The sequence below is a fragment of the Rhinopithecus bieti genome, unplaced genomic scaffold (genome assembly GCF_001698545.2).
Source record: "Rhinopithecus bieti isolate Rb0 unplaced genomic scaffold, ASM169854v2 scaffold_5924, whole genome shotgun sequence".
In the NCBI taxonomy this organism is placed as follows: Eukaryota; Metazoa; Chordata; class Mammalia; order Primates; family Cercopithecidae; genus Rhinopithecus; species Rhinopithecus bieti.
Window position 1 is genome coordinate 69,197 of NW_016805189.1, and position 14,846 is coordinate 84,042.

The 14,846-nt window shown below is 42.5% G+C and overlaps 1 long non-coding RNA gene across 2 annotated transcripts in view; it reads right to left on the bottom strand.

Moving 5' to 3' along the window:
- Window positions 1–216: 216 nt before the first annotated feature.
- Window positions 217–14,846, bottom strand: part of LOC108529335 (uncharacterized) — a 17,711-nt gene continuing 3,081 nt past the window's right edge. The window contains exons 2-4 of one of the 2 annotated variants that reach the window (XR_001885497.1): window positions 10,552–10,787; window positions 2,710–2,889; window positions 217–995 (exon numbers count right to left, since the gene is read on the bottom strand). This is a non-coding gene — a long non-coding RNA (uncharacterized LOC108529335). The remainder of the gene's footprint in view (window positions 996–2,709; window positions 2,890–10,551; window positions 10,788–14,846) is intronic. The other variant, XR_001885496.1, reaches the window with a different exon arrangement.

The window sequence follows — 14,846 nt, forward strand, 5'->3', positions numbered from 1 at the left end:
ATCCTCCCCAATATGAAGTAGGGTCCCTCCTGTGCTTGAAATAATTCTACAGATGACTGGAAAAGAGGCTTGGTGAAATAAGCCTCTCATACGCACATCTCACTGGTGCAAAAAGTACTTGCAGTTTTGGACCGTGAACTTTAAATCATTATAACTAGGCTCAAACACATCTTTAATCAAAAAAGAAAACTTTACAATCAATACATTTTTGCCAATGAGAAATAAGTTTACTCCTGTAGCATAAAAATCCATGCTTCCGGATTCGACAAACTTTTGGAAAGCATTTTCTGCATCCTGCTGGTTGTGGAAGCATTTTCCCTGAAAAAGTTGTTGAGCTGCTTGAAGAAGTGGTAGTTGGCTGGCGAGAGGTCAGGTGAATATGGGAGATGAGGCAAGACTTCGTAGCCCAATTTGTTCAACTTCTGAAGCGTTGGTTGTGATGTGCAGTCAGATATTGCAGTGGAGAATTGTGCCCTTCCTGTTGACCAATGCCGGCTGCAAGCACTGCAGTTTTTGGTGCATCTCATTGGTTTGCTGAGCATACTACTCAGGTGTAATGGTTTCCCAGGGATTCAGAAAGCTGTAGTGGATCAGACTGGCAACAGACCAGCAAACAGTGACCATGACCTTTTTTTGATGCAAGTTTGGCTTTGAGAAGTGCTTTGGAGCTTCTTCTTGGTCCAACCACTGAGCTGGTCATCGCCAGTTGTTACATAAAATCCACTTTTCCTCGCACATCACAATCCAATCAAGAAGTGGTTCATTGCTGTTGCATAGAGTAAGAGAAGATGACACTTCAAAACGACAATTTTTTTTTTTATTTTCGGTCAGCTCATGAAGCACCCACTTATCAAGCTTTTTCACCTTTACAATTTGCTTCAAATGCTGAGTGACCATAGAATGGTTCAGTGGGTGTGGCTTCTTAGTGTCCCCAGTATTTCATGGAAGGCCTACTCAGGTTGATGGTATTGGTGTTTAATTGTCCAGAGTGAGATCTGTTAAAAAACAAACAGGCATATTAAAATATTAAGAGTTTATTTGAGGAGACAGCAATTCACACACAGGGCAGCTCCAAACCAGAAGTGGTCAGGGCCCTACCAAAGAAGTGCAAGAGAAAAGCTATTATAGGCTGAACACTAAAGTGAGGCAAAGAAAATATTTAATTGGTTCAGATCAGATATTGCCTTATTTGGATTATCTCAGCAGAAAGTCCCTGGTAATATAATGCTCAGTTGGCTTGTGATGGGCTGAGCTGAAGTTTCAATTTCTTTACATAGGAATGCAGGGCTATAGAATCATCCCAGCCTAATGACCTCTTATTAAGTTATTTTAACAAGTCCCACAAGGTTATGGTGAGTTTGTTAGAGGTGTTCAAACCAGAGCAACTCCATCTTGAATAGGGGCTGGGTAAAATGAGGCTGAGACCTGATAGGCAGCATTCCCAAGAGGTTAAGGCATTCTAAGTCACAGAATGAGACAGGAGGTTGGCACAAGACACAGGTAGAAAAACCTTGTTGATAAAACAGATTGCAGTAAAGAAGCCAGTTAACACCTACCAAAACCAAGAAGGTGAGGAGAGTGATCTCCGGTCAACCTCACTGCCACACTCCCACCAGCGCCATGACAGCTTACAAATGCCATGGCAATGACAGAAAGTTACCCTATGTGGGTAAAAGGAGGAGGCATGAATACTCCAACCTTTATTTAGCATATGATCAAGAAATAACCTTAAAAATGGGCAACCAGCCTGGCTGCTCTGCCTGTGGATAGCCATTCTTTTACTCCTTTACTTTCCTAATAAACTTGCTTTCGTTTTACTCTATGGACTCACCCTGACTTCTTTCTTGTGCAAGATCCAAGAACCCTCTCTTGGGGTCTGGATCAGGACCCCTTTCCAGTAACAAGTTCCGAGTGGAGCCCTACCCAGCCTCATCTAACGCCAACTGTATCACCCTGAAAATCCAGCATAACTAATTTGTATCATTTGAAAAACAGCCTGTGACAAACCATGCCTCCTGTATGTAACATTCTGGTTCTTGCCATATCTCAGTTCCTTCCCCACAGGTCCATAACACATGCTAGTCATGTTGCTGCTGAGTAATGGTGATCACTCTGTGGATATACTGTGTCACCTTTGCCTCTATTGTCACAGGAGACAGGAGGAACTGAGCACAGCAGGCTGACCAGGGGCTATAGCAGTGTTCCCATGGAAACCTAATTATTCTAATGTATAAGATACATACTATCTTATTACAGCATTTAGTTATAACAGCCTGAGAGTTGCATTACTTTCCGAAATGCAAGTGCCTTGTGGATCAAGTTGTAAGTTCCTTGAGAGCAGAAGCCACGTGTGAGTCAACTTTGTATCTCAATGAATTTTGGCTGATAAGCAGTGGGTAAATTTTTGGTGAAGGGATGAATGAAACCTGAAGGGGGTTGGTAAATATGCCACCCCAAAATATGCCACTTTGGCATGGGACTATTTTGAGATCCGACAGATGCAGGAAGAAGTCTTCCAAGAGCTTCTCTTTCTTAAAAAATCTGACTAAAATCAGAAATTCCCGGGAAATGAGGACTGCCATAAATTGCCTCTCCAAGGGAATTGTTAAGGCCATGAAGAAGACAGAAAGTTACCGCTGAGATGGACCTGAACACACACACCTTGCCAAGATAGCCCCTGGCTTCCACGAGAGCTCCCCATATACTTACCTTCCCGTAGTGGACTGCTCTGGAAAGCCTCAAACCCGTTTTTCTTTCCTGTCAAATCTCCACAGTTTATCATTCTTTGTTTAAAATGGTATATAAGCTCTTCGGCCTAATAGCTTCTTTGTATTTCCTTCTCCCAATAATCTGTCTTTTGTCAGTCTAATTTGCAGTGCTCCAGTGAACCTAAAAGGGTAGAGGAAAAAGGGTTATTTTTTTCCCCTATAAACTGAATTATAAATTCCATTACAACAGGGTCCATGTCATTTTATCTTCTTAGTAATTAACATAATAGCAGTGTTTAATCGGTCAGATGTGCCCAGTTTAGGGTCTCCAAAGAGAGAGTTGTATATATACATATATATTCCATGTGCAATATTTACAATATATTTATACTTACAATATATACAATATTGCAAAAGTCCTAACAGAAACTATAACATTATTCTAAAGATTGCTGTTCATAGCAGGGATTATATCAGTTCCGTGTAAAAAGTTGTTTTTAGCAAATGATAAGCAGTTCCTTTATATGTGTTTATTTACTTCCTATGGCAAAAACAAATAATATATAAATATTATATTACATACAAATATAAATAAAGTCTTTATTATTTAGCAACTGTGATGTTTTTGTAAAGAAAATCTTTCACATAGAAGAAAATAGAAGTTGTTCTTGTTCTTGGTGGTAAATAGTATGGGAACCAGGGCGGCGCAATTCAATTTCAAAGAACTAAATATCACTAAAATTTGTTTCTTTATTTATGTATTTATTTATTTATTTATTGAGACAGGGTCTCACTCTGTCACCCAGGCTGAAGCGCAATGGCACAATTACACCTCACTGCAGCCTCGACCTTCCATGCTCCAGCCACCCTCCCATCTCAGCCTCCCAAGTAGCTGAGTTTACAGGAATGCGCCACCACACCCAGCTAATTTTTCTATTTTTTGCAGAGACAGGGTCTCACCATGTTGCTCAGGCTGGGCTTGAACTCCCAATCCCAATCTGAGGTAATCTGCCCACCTCAGCCTCCCAAAGTACTAGCTCTTATTAAAAGTTGTGATCAGAACAACTCTGTCCTTAGTTATATGGAAGTGACCTGCAGCAGGTGATGGAGAAGAATCAAAAGACTGACTAAGCAACTTTCAGTTACTTCATATGGATTTCACATTGGCGGAAAAGCAGGAACAAAAAGATTCTTGATTCATGCACAGTTGATGCCAGGAGACAATTTGCTGGCCCTCATGAGATCCTCCCTGGAAGAGGATCAATATTAAGGGTGAATGAATCCTATTTCTTCACTTCCTGTTTGTTCAACCAGAAATTTCTACATATGTTGTTATATTCATCAGGACACTTCCAATTTCAAGTGACAAAAACTAAAAATACAAAAAACTAGCCGGGCGACCTGGCGGGCGCCTGTAGTCCCAGCTACTCGGGAGGCTGAGGCAGGAGAATGGCGCGAACCCGGGAGGTGGAGCTTGCAGTGAGCTGAGATCCGGCCACTGCACTCCAGCCTGGGCGACAGAGCGAGACTCCGTCTCAAAAAAAAAAAAAAAAAAAAAAATCAACTCAAACTAATTTAAATGGGAATGTACTGGCTCTTACAACTGAAAAGTTGAAAAGTTGGTTTCTAGTTCAGGTATGGCTGGATCCAGGACATCAGATGATGTCCTTAAGATGCACTTGCTCTACCTTCATCTTCAGGCTCTGCTTCCCTCCTCCCTAAACAAAGTTTCTACACTGGGCAGCACAAATTATCTCTGCAGCTTCATGTTTAAATGGTTCTTTGATTCTGCAATCTTCAGAATGACTCCCTCAGTGCAGCCCCGTATCAATGACTCTGAAATAACACTGAGTGCCTCTGCTTGGGTTAGATGCCCACTACAGGACACATCACTATATTGGGGAGGATGAGGCATGATTGTCCAATCTGGCTCAATGCTCAGTTGTCTGGGAAAATGGCCATGTGTGTGACCACTCCACAGACATGAGAGGCTGGGAGTTCCAACAGAAAGATGCTAGGCAGACAGAAGAGTTGCTTATGCCGTAAGATCAAGATCTGTGTGGAGTGTCCCCTCAACCACCCAAATCACAACCTCCCCATATATGGCCTAATTGTATGTTTGTTGTTGTTGTTTGTTTGTTTTGTTTTGTTTTGTTTAGATGGAGTCTCGCTCTGTTGCCCAGTCTGAGTGCAGTGGCACGATCTCAGCTCACTGCAATCTCCGCCTCCTGGGTTCAAGTGATTCTCCTGCCTCAGCCTGCCGAGTAAGTGGTATTACAGGCACATGTCACCATGCCCAGCTAATTTTTGTGTTTTTAGTAGAGATGGGGTTTCATCATGTTGCCCAGGCTGGTCTCAAGCTCTTGACCTTGTGATCCACCCCCTTTGGCCTCCCAAAGTGCTAGGATTACAGGTGTGAGCCACTGCGCCCGGCCCTAATCATATGTTTTGAACAAAAGGCCTAAAAGCTTCCACCTAGGTTTCATTCAAAACTGAAACAAAACAAAGCAAAAAAAAGAAAAAATTCATGATTGAGGAAGCTGTGAGATTCCAGGCACTGTATTAAGTTTAAAGACTTCCAAATGTTCAACTTCTAATGAATGATTCACTTCACCTCAATGCCTCTGTTTTAGCAAAAAGCACCTGCTCTTTAAAACAGATTTACCTCTTCAGCTCAGATAGAAATTCTAAGATAGAATAATTTAAGAGCTAGAAAGGGCCAAATAACAGTTTTCATCAGGGAAATAAAACAACGTCAATTCCCTGGATTGGATACAACCCAAGAAAAGCCATTACCCAGCAGTGACATTTGAAATATCTGCTTTGATTTCACGTGGGAGATTATTTAGCAATGTCAAGACAAAACATGCCAATTCCTGGCAGTTGTCAAAATGCCATTCTCAGTGTAACCCTGGCAAAAAAAAAAAAAAAAAAAATCCCCTCCCTCTGCAAATGTCACCAAGCTTCTGATGGAAAATGGATACATTTGCTGGTTTCGGAGAATAAAGAAAAGACTGGAAGGAAGAAAAAGTTTCCCTTTAGGAACAAACTAGAAGGAAAAGGAGGGAGGAAGGAAGAAAGAGAAGGAGGAAAAAAAGGGAGAGAAGCAGGGAAGGGGGAAGGGTGACCTTTTAGTCTACCCTTCAGATTGATGCTAAAAGTTTGCCAGGTCAGAAAACAGGCTTTGGAATTAAGGGAGATATGAGACCAAGGATGGGCCCTACCACTTAAGAGTTACCTACACTTAGTAATTTCATCTTCATTTGTCTCAGTGTCTTCACTGGAAAAATGAAAAATAATAGTACAATTAATAATGGTTAAAAGAAGCAACCTGGCCGGGCGCGGTGGCTCACGCCTGTAATCCCAGCACTCTGGAAGGCTGAGGCGGGTGGATCACCTGACCTTGACCTGAGGTCAGGAGGTCAAGACCAGCCTGGCCAACATGGCGAAATCTTGTCTCTACTGAAAATACAAAAATTAGTTGGGCGTGGTGGCAAGCATCTGTAATGCCAGCTATTAGGGAGGTTGAGGCAAGAGAATCACTTGAACCCGGGAGGCAGAGATCGCAGTCAGCCAGCATTGCGCCATTACACTCCAGCCTGGGCGACAAGAGCGAAACTCCATTTCCAAAAAAAAAAGAGAAGCAACTCATGTGCAGTGCTGAGTCTGGTGCCAATCTGCAGAAAGCACAGTAAATAAGATCTGGTATCACAGGCCTATGGGAACAGCATATCCTGGTGCTCCATAGAAAACACTGTCTTTATTTAAATTCATCAACTTAAAAATACCTAAACAGAAATTATGAATAGGCTATGCCTCTTTATTTCATAGAGAGAATGGCAAGTTTTGAATAAAAGCATACTCCCGTTTGACACATGGAAAACAGGAAAAATCATCTAAAGAATCTTCGCATTATCAAGTCTGAACCTTTGCAAAACACTAGAGGTCCCTGTTGGCACTCAATCCTCCAGTCCCGATGATGCAGAATTCAGTGACAATTTTCTGCCTTAGCCCCACTAGACGTCTCTTCAATAAAGTTCTAATACAATTAGTGCCCTGGCATTGATTCGATGCCTGGGAATCATTACATAGAAGGAACACAGTTTTAAATAATCAAACCATTTTCCTAAATATGCATACATTCTAGAAGCCACCCTCCACTGCCACATGCATAATTCATACCAAAGATGTCTTTTGTTTTCCAGAACCATTGCCTGGTGTTAAGATGATATCAGGGAAAGGGAGCAAAGGTGACAAGGAAGTTATTTTGATTAATTGGGAACGTTAGATGTTACTCGGAAGCCATGGGGGAGACGCCCTCCAAGAAATTAAAAATAGGGTTACTCTCTCGGAGTTAAATCACCAAATCAATGGGAGTGCTAGCAATGTGGCTTTAATGGTCCATGTTCCAGTAAGCAGAAAAGTCAGACTTCTGTCTTCTGCATAGCCAACTTCCTCAAAACACGAGGGAAGAGAATGCCTTTCTGAAGGAAGGCAATTTCTTCTAGTTGCATCTAATCAAAACTTGATTGTGTTGCTATTGGCTGCTGTTTTCCTCAGAAACATGGAATGACTGGGATGATACCTGATTCCCACCAGCTACCAGAACCACCTCCTTAGTTTTAACGGAGTGTTTCTTGACACAAACCACTTCAACCGCATTGCAGCAGCTGGTTTAAAAAGCAATATTTTGTCCTGTGTTTAACAAGCTTAAAAACTCACAAGCCCACCTGGCATTTTTTTTTTTTTTTTTTTTTTTTTTGAGAAGACGAGTCTTTGCTGGTGGTCGGCCCAGGCTGGAGTGGGCAGTGGACGGATCTTCAGCTCACTGGGCAAGCTCCGCCTCCCGGGTTCACGCTATTCTCCCTTGCTCAGCCTCGGAGGGTAGCTGGGATACAGGCGCCGACCACCTCGCCCGGGCTAGTTTTTTTTTGTATTTTTCAGTAGGAGGACAGGGTTTCACCGTGTTGCCAGGGATGGTCTCGATCCGTCCTGGGACCTCGTGATCCCCGCCCGTCTCGGGCCTCCCAAAGTGCGGGATTACAAGCTTGAGCCACGGCGCCCGGCCCCCACCTGGCATTTCTAACTAGCATTTATCCATTTGTCTGAATGGATCAAAGATTGCCTCATGGGCATAATAACTGACTCGTAGGCATAATGGTTGTGATGCCTGGCACAGGGGGGTATTCTGTTAGGGGAGTGAGAGAGTTGTGGACAGGGAAATCACGTAGCTCGGGAAGCCTCAAACTGCAAAAATATAGTAGCAGGTGTGGGCAAGGCGCAGAGAAGCTGAAGGTGGGGTGCGTGCGAGACCACAACATAGGCTGGTATTGTGTTTAAGAAATTTCAGAGTAAATGTCTTTAGGCAGGGGATTCACCCAAGTTAGCTACCATTTCCACCATATTCCATTGCTTCCAATTGTCTTAGGTCTGGGCTAATTTAATAACATGGAACATCTGGTCCCTTTGGCCTGAGTCAGAGCTTTTTTTTTCAGGGAGGGTTTGCTAGAAAGTAAATGATTGGGACAATTAGAGAGATTAGAATAAGATCTGTAGATTTAGATAACACTGTCATAACAAGATTCATTTACCAATTTTGATCATTGTACTGTGATTATGTAAGAAAATAGTTCTTATTTTTAGGAAATAAACTCAAGTATATAGGAGTAAAGGCATAAAGATAAAAATAACTACAGATGACAATGTCTCATTCCAGATCTGCCAAATAAGGATTTCTAGAAGTAAGGCCCAGAAATCTGCATTTACCATGATCCCCAGGGAATTCCCGTGCACCTTCAAGTCCGAGAGGCACGGATCTGTAACACCTGCTGATGAATGACACCCATTTAGCGGGTAGAGAAAACGCTGGTCTTTGCTGTTCCCCTGGTTACCCTCAAAAGCCAGAGAGAAGGAAGGATGAAGAGAAGGTCAGCCTCTGCAGACATAGCTCTCATTTATAACTGCTGCTGTTTCCCAGTCAGCTAAAATGGAAAATGGACGGCTGTTACACCAAGGTCACTCAAGTCCATCAAGGCAGTACTCCAGGTCCTCCTTTCCCATGTATTGCCTAAGTGTGGCACATTGCCCCCAGACAGACACAGGATGCTGCCCCCAGGCCAACACTTAGAGCTAGAACAGCGATTCTCATCACAGAGCTAGAATTGCAAGCTCAGTCAGGTACAGGGAGTGTCGTTGCTGATTGCAAAAAACTGACTCAGCCTTTCAGTAAAAGTGCCTTAGGGAATGGAACTGGATTGTCCTATGATAACCAGTGAACCCAATATGTGAAGCAGAACCAAGCTTCCAGTGCTGAACAAAGGACTGCTCTAGTCACCAGGCACCATCCTTTCCCAAAGAATGCTAGCCTGGTAGATGATCTTGGCAAAAAGGAACCCATAACTAAGTAAGTTTTGGAAACACTGTATTTTGTTTCTCCCGTCTTGGAAACTGAAGATGCACATTCACATATTAAGTGCTCTGAAAAGTCATGCACTGAAAGAAAAACCAGTGTGACTCTTGTTTAGCTCAGTATTTCCTGAATATGTTCTTTGATGAGACTCCTTTTTCATTGAGTGCCTATTAATATTTTCTAGAATAAGGTTTTAAAGAAAAAAACTGAGGAAACACTATAGAGGAGAATGTATATTCAAAGGAGAAGTCACTTAGTTCCATAAATGGAACGTTAATTGGAGAAAGAATGGCAGTTGTGAAGCACATCTACAAGTATTGGCAGAGCCTCTGAAGGACTTGGGAAATGGAATTCCATTCTCTGCCAGGAAACTTCCTTAGGAATAAAGGGACTCCTTTGGTCCTGAACAGAAAGGGAGCAATATTCCTTGTCTGCATTAGAGTGAAATACTGGGATGATTAGCTACCAGAAGAGTCCTCTTTGATCTTTCCCACTTCTTCAACCCTGTATCCACTCCACCAGAAATCTTACCCTACATCCTCAATCTCAATCTCCCACTTCGAGTGCTGCGACCTCAGCCCATTGCAGCCTTGACTTCCTGGGCTCCAGCAATCCTCCCACCCCAGCCTCCCAACTATCTGGGACCACAGGGAGGCACCACCACACCTGGCTAATTTTTGTATTTGCTGTAGACACAGGGTTTCTCCATGTTGCCCAGGCTGGTCTCTAACTCCTGGGCTCAAGCAACCCACCCGCCTTTGCCTCCCAAAGTGCTGGGATTACAGGCATGAGCCACTACACCCAGCCTCAATCTCCCACTTCTTACACATCCACTGCCCCTTTGGCTCAAGTTACCTGGACTACTGCAATAGTCTACTCGCTGGTTTCCCTACTTTCACTTTTATTCTCCTGCTATGGTCTGAATATTTGTGTCCCACAAAAATTCGTATGTTGAAATTCTAACCCTTAAGGTGATAGTATTAGGAGGTGGGGTCTTTGGGAGGTGACGAGGTCATGAGAGTGGCACCCTCATGATTGGGATTAGTGCCCTTATAAAAGAGGCCCCAAAGAGAGCCCTGAGGTTGCAGTGAGAAGGCCACATCTATGAACCATAAAGCCAGCCCTCACTGGACACCGAATTTGCCAGTGCCTTGATCTTGGACTTCACAGCCTCCAGAACTGTAAGAAATAAATGTCTGTTGTCTATAAGCCACACAGTCTGTGGTATTTTGCTATAACTGCCTGAACAGACTGACACACCTTCTAGTATATCGTCCATACTGCAGCAAAGTGATCTTAGCGCCTCGAATCTGATAAAATCACACTGTTTAAAACCTTCCAAAACCTGTCCTTTTCCATGGAGAAAACATAAAGATAACATAGGCCTGGCCTGGCATTTCCCTTCAAACTCATCTTGACTAATCTTCCACTCACCTGCATGTTCCAGCCACACTCCTCTTCTTCTGGATTCTCTTTACCTGGAATTCTCCTTCCCATCTCGATTTTGCCCATTTGCTCTTTAATATAGATCATGATGATCTATGATGGTCATAGTGATCATAGATTCATCACAGAACACTAGCCAAAAATCATTTCCTCCAGGACAACCTTCTTGATTCGACAGTCTAGGTTGGAGCTGCTCGAAGTGCAGTCCATGCTTCGGTGCCAATCTACAAATTGTTTCCAATGTGATAAATGTTAAAATTGAGAAATAAGCATTTAGAAAGTTCTACAGTGTTTTAATATTACCATGACATCCAAACACATGTTCAGTAGACTTGCCTTGTTGAACAGGGCAAAGAGCAGTTCAGGTGTTGTCAAACTCACATGGTCAGTCACATGTAGCACAATTTGTATGCTAGTATCTGTCCACGCAGATTGAAGGGAAAAGTGGTCCTTCAGCACACATAGTCAGAGACGCACTGGTCTGGGTCACATTGTCATGTTATACAGTCACAGCACCACGTACCTTCTTTTCAAAGCATCTATCACAGTTGGTAATTTTATGTATTTTTTGTGAACTTTTTTGTTACTGTCTGTCTCCCACACAAGACTCCTAGCTTCCTGACAGCAAGGACCATCCAGGCTTGTTGCTGCTCAAAGTCAAATCCTTCTAGTCCAGCACAGTACCTGGGACATAGTTGGTGCTTAAACAATGTGACTCATAAATAAGTGGAAAGCGTATAAGTAAGGAGCCTTATTGTCAATTTGAATACTGTATCACCCCAATGCCATTCTTAGCATTTACTGAGTTACCTGCGGCTTATACATGAGGATGAGGGTGAGCAATGAGAGAGAGATGGGAGAATAATTATTCCATTTTATGAACTCAACCAGACCCTTTCAGATCACATTTCAATGGCATAATAGGTATAAAATGAGTAGTGAACAACGATGTTTTAAGGGTACAAAGGAACGCTTTGTCTTTGATAACCCATATCTAGGACCTATTGTCACACATCATGGGTATTTGGTTTTATTTGATGTTTATATTTGACTCTAATTAAGAAACATCATAAAATTTCATGACCCTCCCAGCAACAGAGCTCATGCCAGCTTTCAGTGGTGTTGTGTTTCCTCGCCCAGTTCTACCCTCCATGCCTTTGTTCATAGCTGTTTTGCTGATAAAATGGAGAGAAAGAGAGCTAGTATTAAGCTGACAGCTTGCTTCTGGCAGCTGCTGGACCTCAGAGCATAATTTCCTCCCTGGTGGGTTATCAAAATCAAACACCCTCGACTAATCAGAATTTCAAAGGAAGCAGATATCCAGTTGAATTTAAGAGGATTATTCCAAAATGGCTCTGAGTAGGACATTGGACTTTTGCCCCCCTAACTATTTGCTTAAACAGGCATCAGAGGCAGCTGGAGTCTTGAACTTTTTCCAGGAAAGAGAAGGAATTTTAATATAGTGAAAAGAGCAATGGATGGTGTTAGCAAGTCTTAGCCCTGCTCTGGGAAAGGTACCTAACCTCCCTGGTTTGATTTCCTCATACGTTGAAAAGGGGAATTGGGCCAGATGACCTCTTGATCTCTTCTAGCTCTGAAATTATGGAAATGAATGATTCAGTTCCTAGACAGAGGCTTCAAGAATGCTAAGGAGCTGAGTATCTGTTCCCAGATGACAAAGTTGGCAAAGTTTATATAGGACTTAGATAAAGGTCTTTCTATTCACTACTCATTCAGTTTAATCCTTCTTCTGAAAGACAGTACAGTATTTACCTCCTGCCTAGTATTGTGAACATGAATTTGTTTATACAATCTCATGACTGAGATCTAACTCTAATTCCATAAATAGAAGTGTATAGTATTTACTAATGGTATTCCCAAAAACATCATGCTTGGTGAAAATGTTCTAGGATCAAAGACATTTCTTTCTTTTTTTTTTTTTTTTTGAGACAGAGTTTCGCTGTTGTTGCCAGGGCTACAGTGTAATGGCATGATGTCAGCTCACTGCAACCTCTGCCTCCCAGGTTCAAGCGATTCTCCTGCCTCAGCCCCCTGAGTAGCTGAGATTACAGGCATGTGCCACCACGCCCAGCTAATTTTGTATTTTTAGTAGAGACGCGGTTTCTCCATGTTAGCCAGGCTGGTCTCAAACTCCCAACCTCAGGTAATCAGCCTGCCTTGGCCTCCCAAAGTGCTGGGATTACAGGCGTGAGCCACCGCGCCTGGCTGGATCAAATACATTTCTGAAATGCTGTAGTCAATATCCTCTCCTTAATGTTTCACATTGCAGAAGGGTGCATTAAAGCCTAGAAAGTCAAAAGCTAAAGAAAGTCTACTTAACTTTGCTCGCCCTAGCATTTCTCAGTGTTGAAGTCTTTTTTCTCTGGAACATTTATTTTTATTTTTATTTATTTATAGGGATTGATTTTTGCTTGTAAGTCAGCTGGAAGGTTCTGCTGATTGGAGTCTGGCTCAGGGAGTAGGAGCTGGGCTTGCTCAAGTGTCTGTGCTCAGGGCCTTTCTCGGTGCCAGAACCTTGGTGAGTGCAAAACTTGCTTGTCTATGAGTATGGCTCTATCCACCAAATTGGAAGAACACGATCTGCCAATGAAGAGAATGCCACTAGCATATAAAGAGAGATGAAGATAATTATTAAGGAGTCTTAACTATACCTTTGAGCTTGAATCCAAATATGCCTGGAGTCTTCCACCCTGGGCTTCCCAGTAATGGAAACTAAAAACCTCCCATTGTGTTTAATATAGTCTTAATTGGGCTCTGCCACTTGCAACCCAAAGAGTTCTGACCAACACATCCATGTTAATTTTGGACCTTTAAAAAAATTAATATCCATTGATGATTTAATCAAAGAGATATTCTTTTAAGGGGGAATTTAGGAAGATTAGTTTTCACAAACTGGTTGGGAGAGATAATAAACTGCTGAGATGAAGTCCAGCTGGCAAGGACTTCATAATTTAGTTCCTGAGGATAAAAGAAAGGAAAATCCCATTTTCCTGCACCACCGCTGATATTCAGTTGGTTCACACCAGTACAGCCATGCTGGTTATTTAATGCCAGCATCCATTCTGAAAAGTGGTATCCACATCTTCTGGGGTATTTTGATTATCACTGCTGTCCATATCTACGCTGCAACATATTTTCAACAAAGTGAAATTGGTTAGGAATATTTTAGAATTCTGCTTTCTGTCTACCTGTGATGTGTAACCTCAATTTCTTTCACCTTGGATATCAAGATGCAACAGAATAAATTTGTCTGCAGCCTGGATGAACTTCCTCCCCACGAGAGGGACTGAGTTTCCTCATTCTTCTCTTTTAACCCAGTCATGCTGAAATCATCAGAGCAGAGCCAGGCAGAATGCAAATGGCAGTAACATCCAGACTCTCATAGACACTGACTGGAAGCTGACCTCTGGCCACAGATGCCAGAAGCAGGAAGGCAAGGAAGGGACTAAGGAGAGCCCATCAAGAAAATGAAGGTATGATAAACTGCAAAAATTGCATTGGCAATACATGATGTACCACTGAGTCAACCTATATTTCCAACAAAATCCTGGAGGATAAGCCTGCAGAACACACAGACTAAAAAGATGGCAGCTCCCCACCCCAAAACACCTTCCCTACCCACCAGCCTCTGCTCAAAATTCCACCACACAAACTCAATTTTTTTATCTAAGGAAAGAATCAAGCGGATGAACTATGATTGAAGCTTATTTTATAATAGCAACCATTTAAAAACAACCTCCATGCTCAAACTTAGTCTGCTTTCCCTGACTGGCTAAATTATGATGTGCCCATACAATGGTGAGGCAGGAGAATAGGATCTGGAGGCAGGGAACCTAAGACCGATTTGGGACTAAGTCAAAAGGAAAACCCTAACTTTCCACAACTAAGAAACAAAAGTGCGAGGGCTATTTCCTTTGCAAACCCTCCACCCACTTTTTCTGCCTGGCAGATGGAAAATTGAACGTATCTCTGATTGGTTGCAGAAAGCACAGGACTATAACTTTTGTAACTTCACTTCAGCCTCTGATTGTGGGCCACACTTCATTTACATAGGGTGTACACCAAGTAACCAGTGGGAAACCTCTAGAGGGTATTTTAACCCCAGACAATTCTGTAACCAGGCTTTTGAGCCCCTATGCTCGACCAGCACCCACCCTGTGGAGTATACTTCCATTTTCTTTTCTTTTCTTTTCTTTTCTTTTTTTTTTTTTCTTTTTTTTGAGACGGAGTCTGGCTCTGTCGCCCAGGCTGGAGTGCAGTGG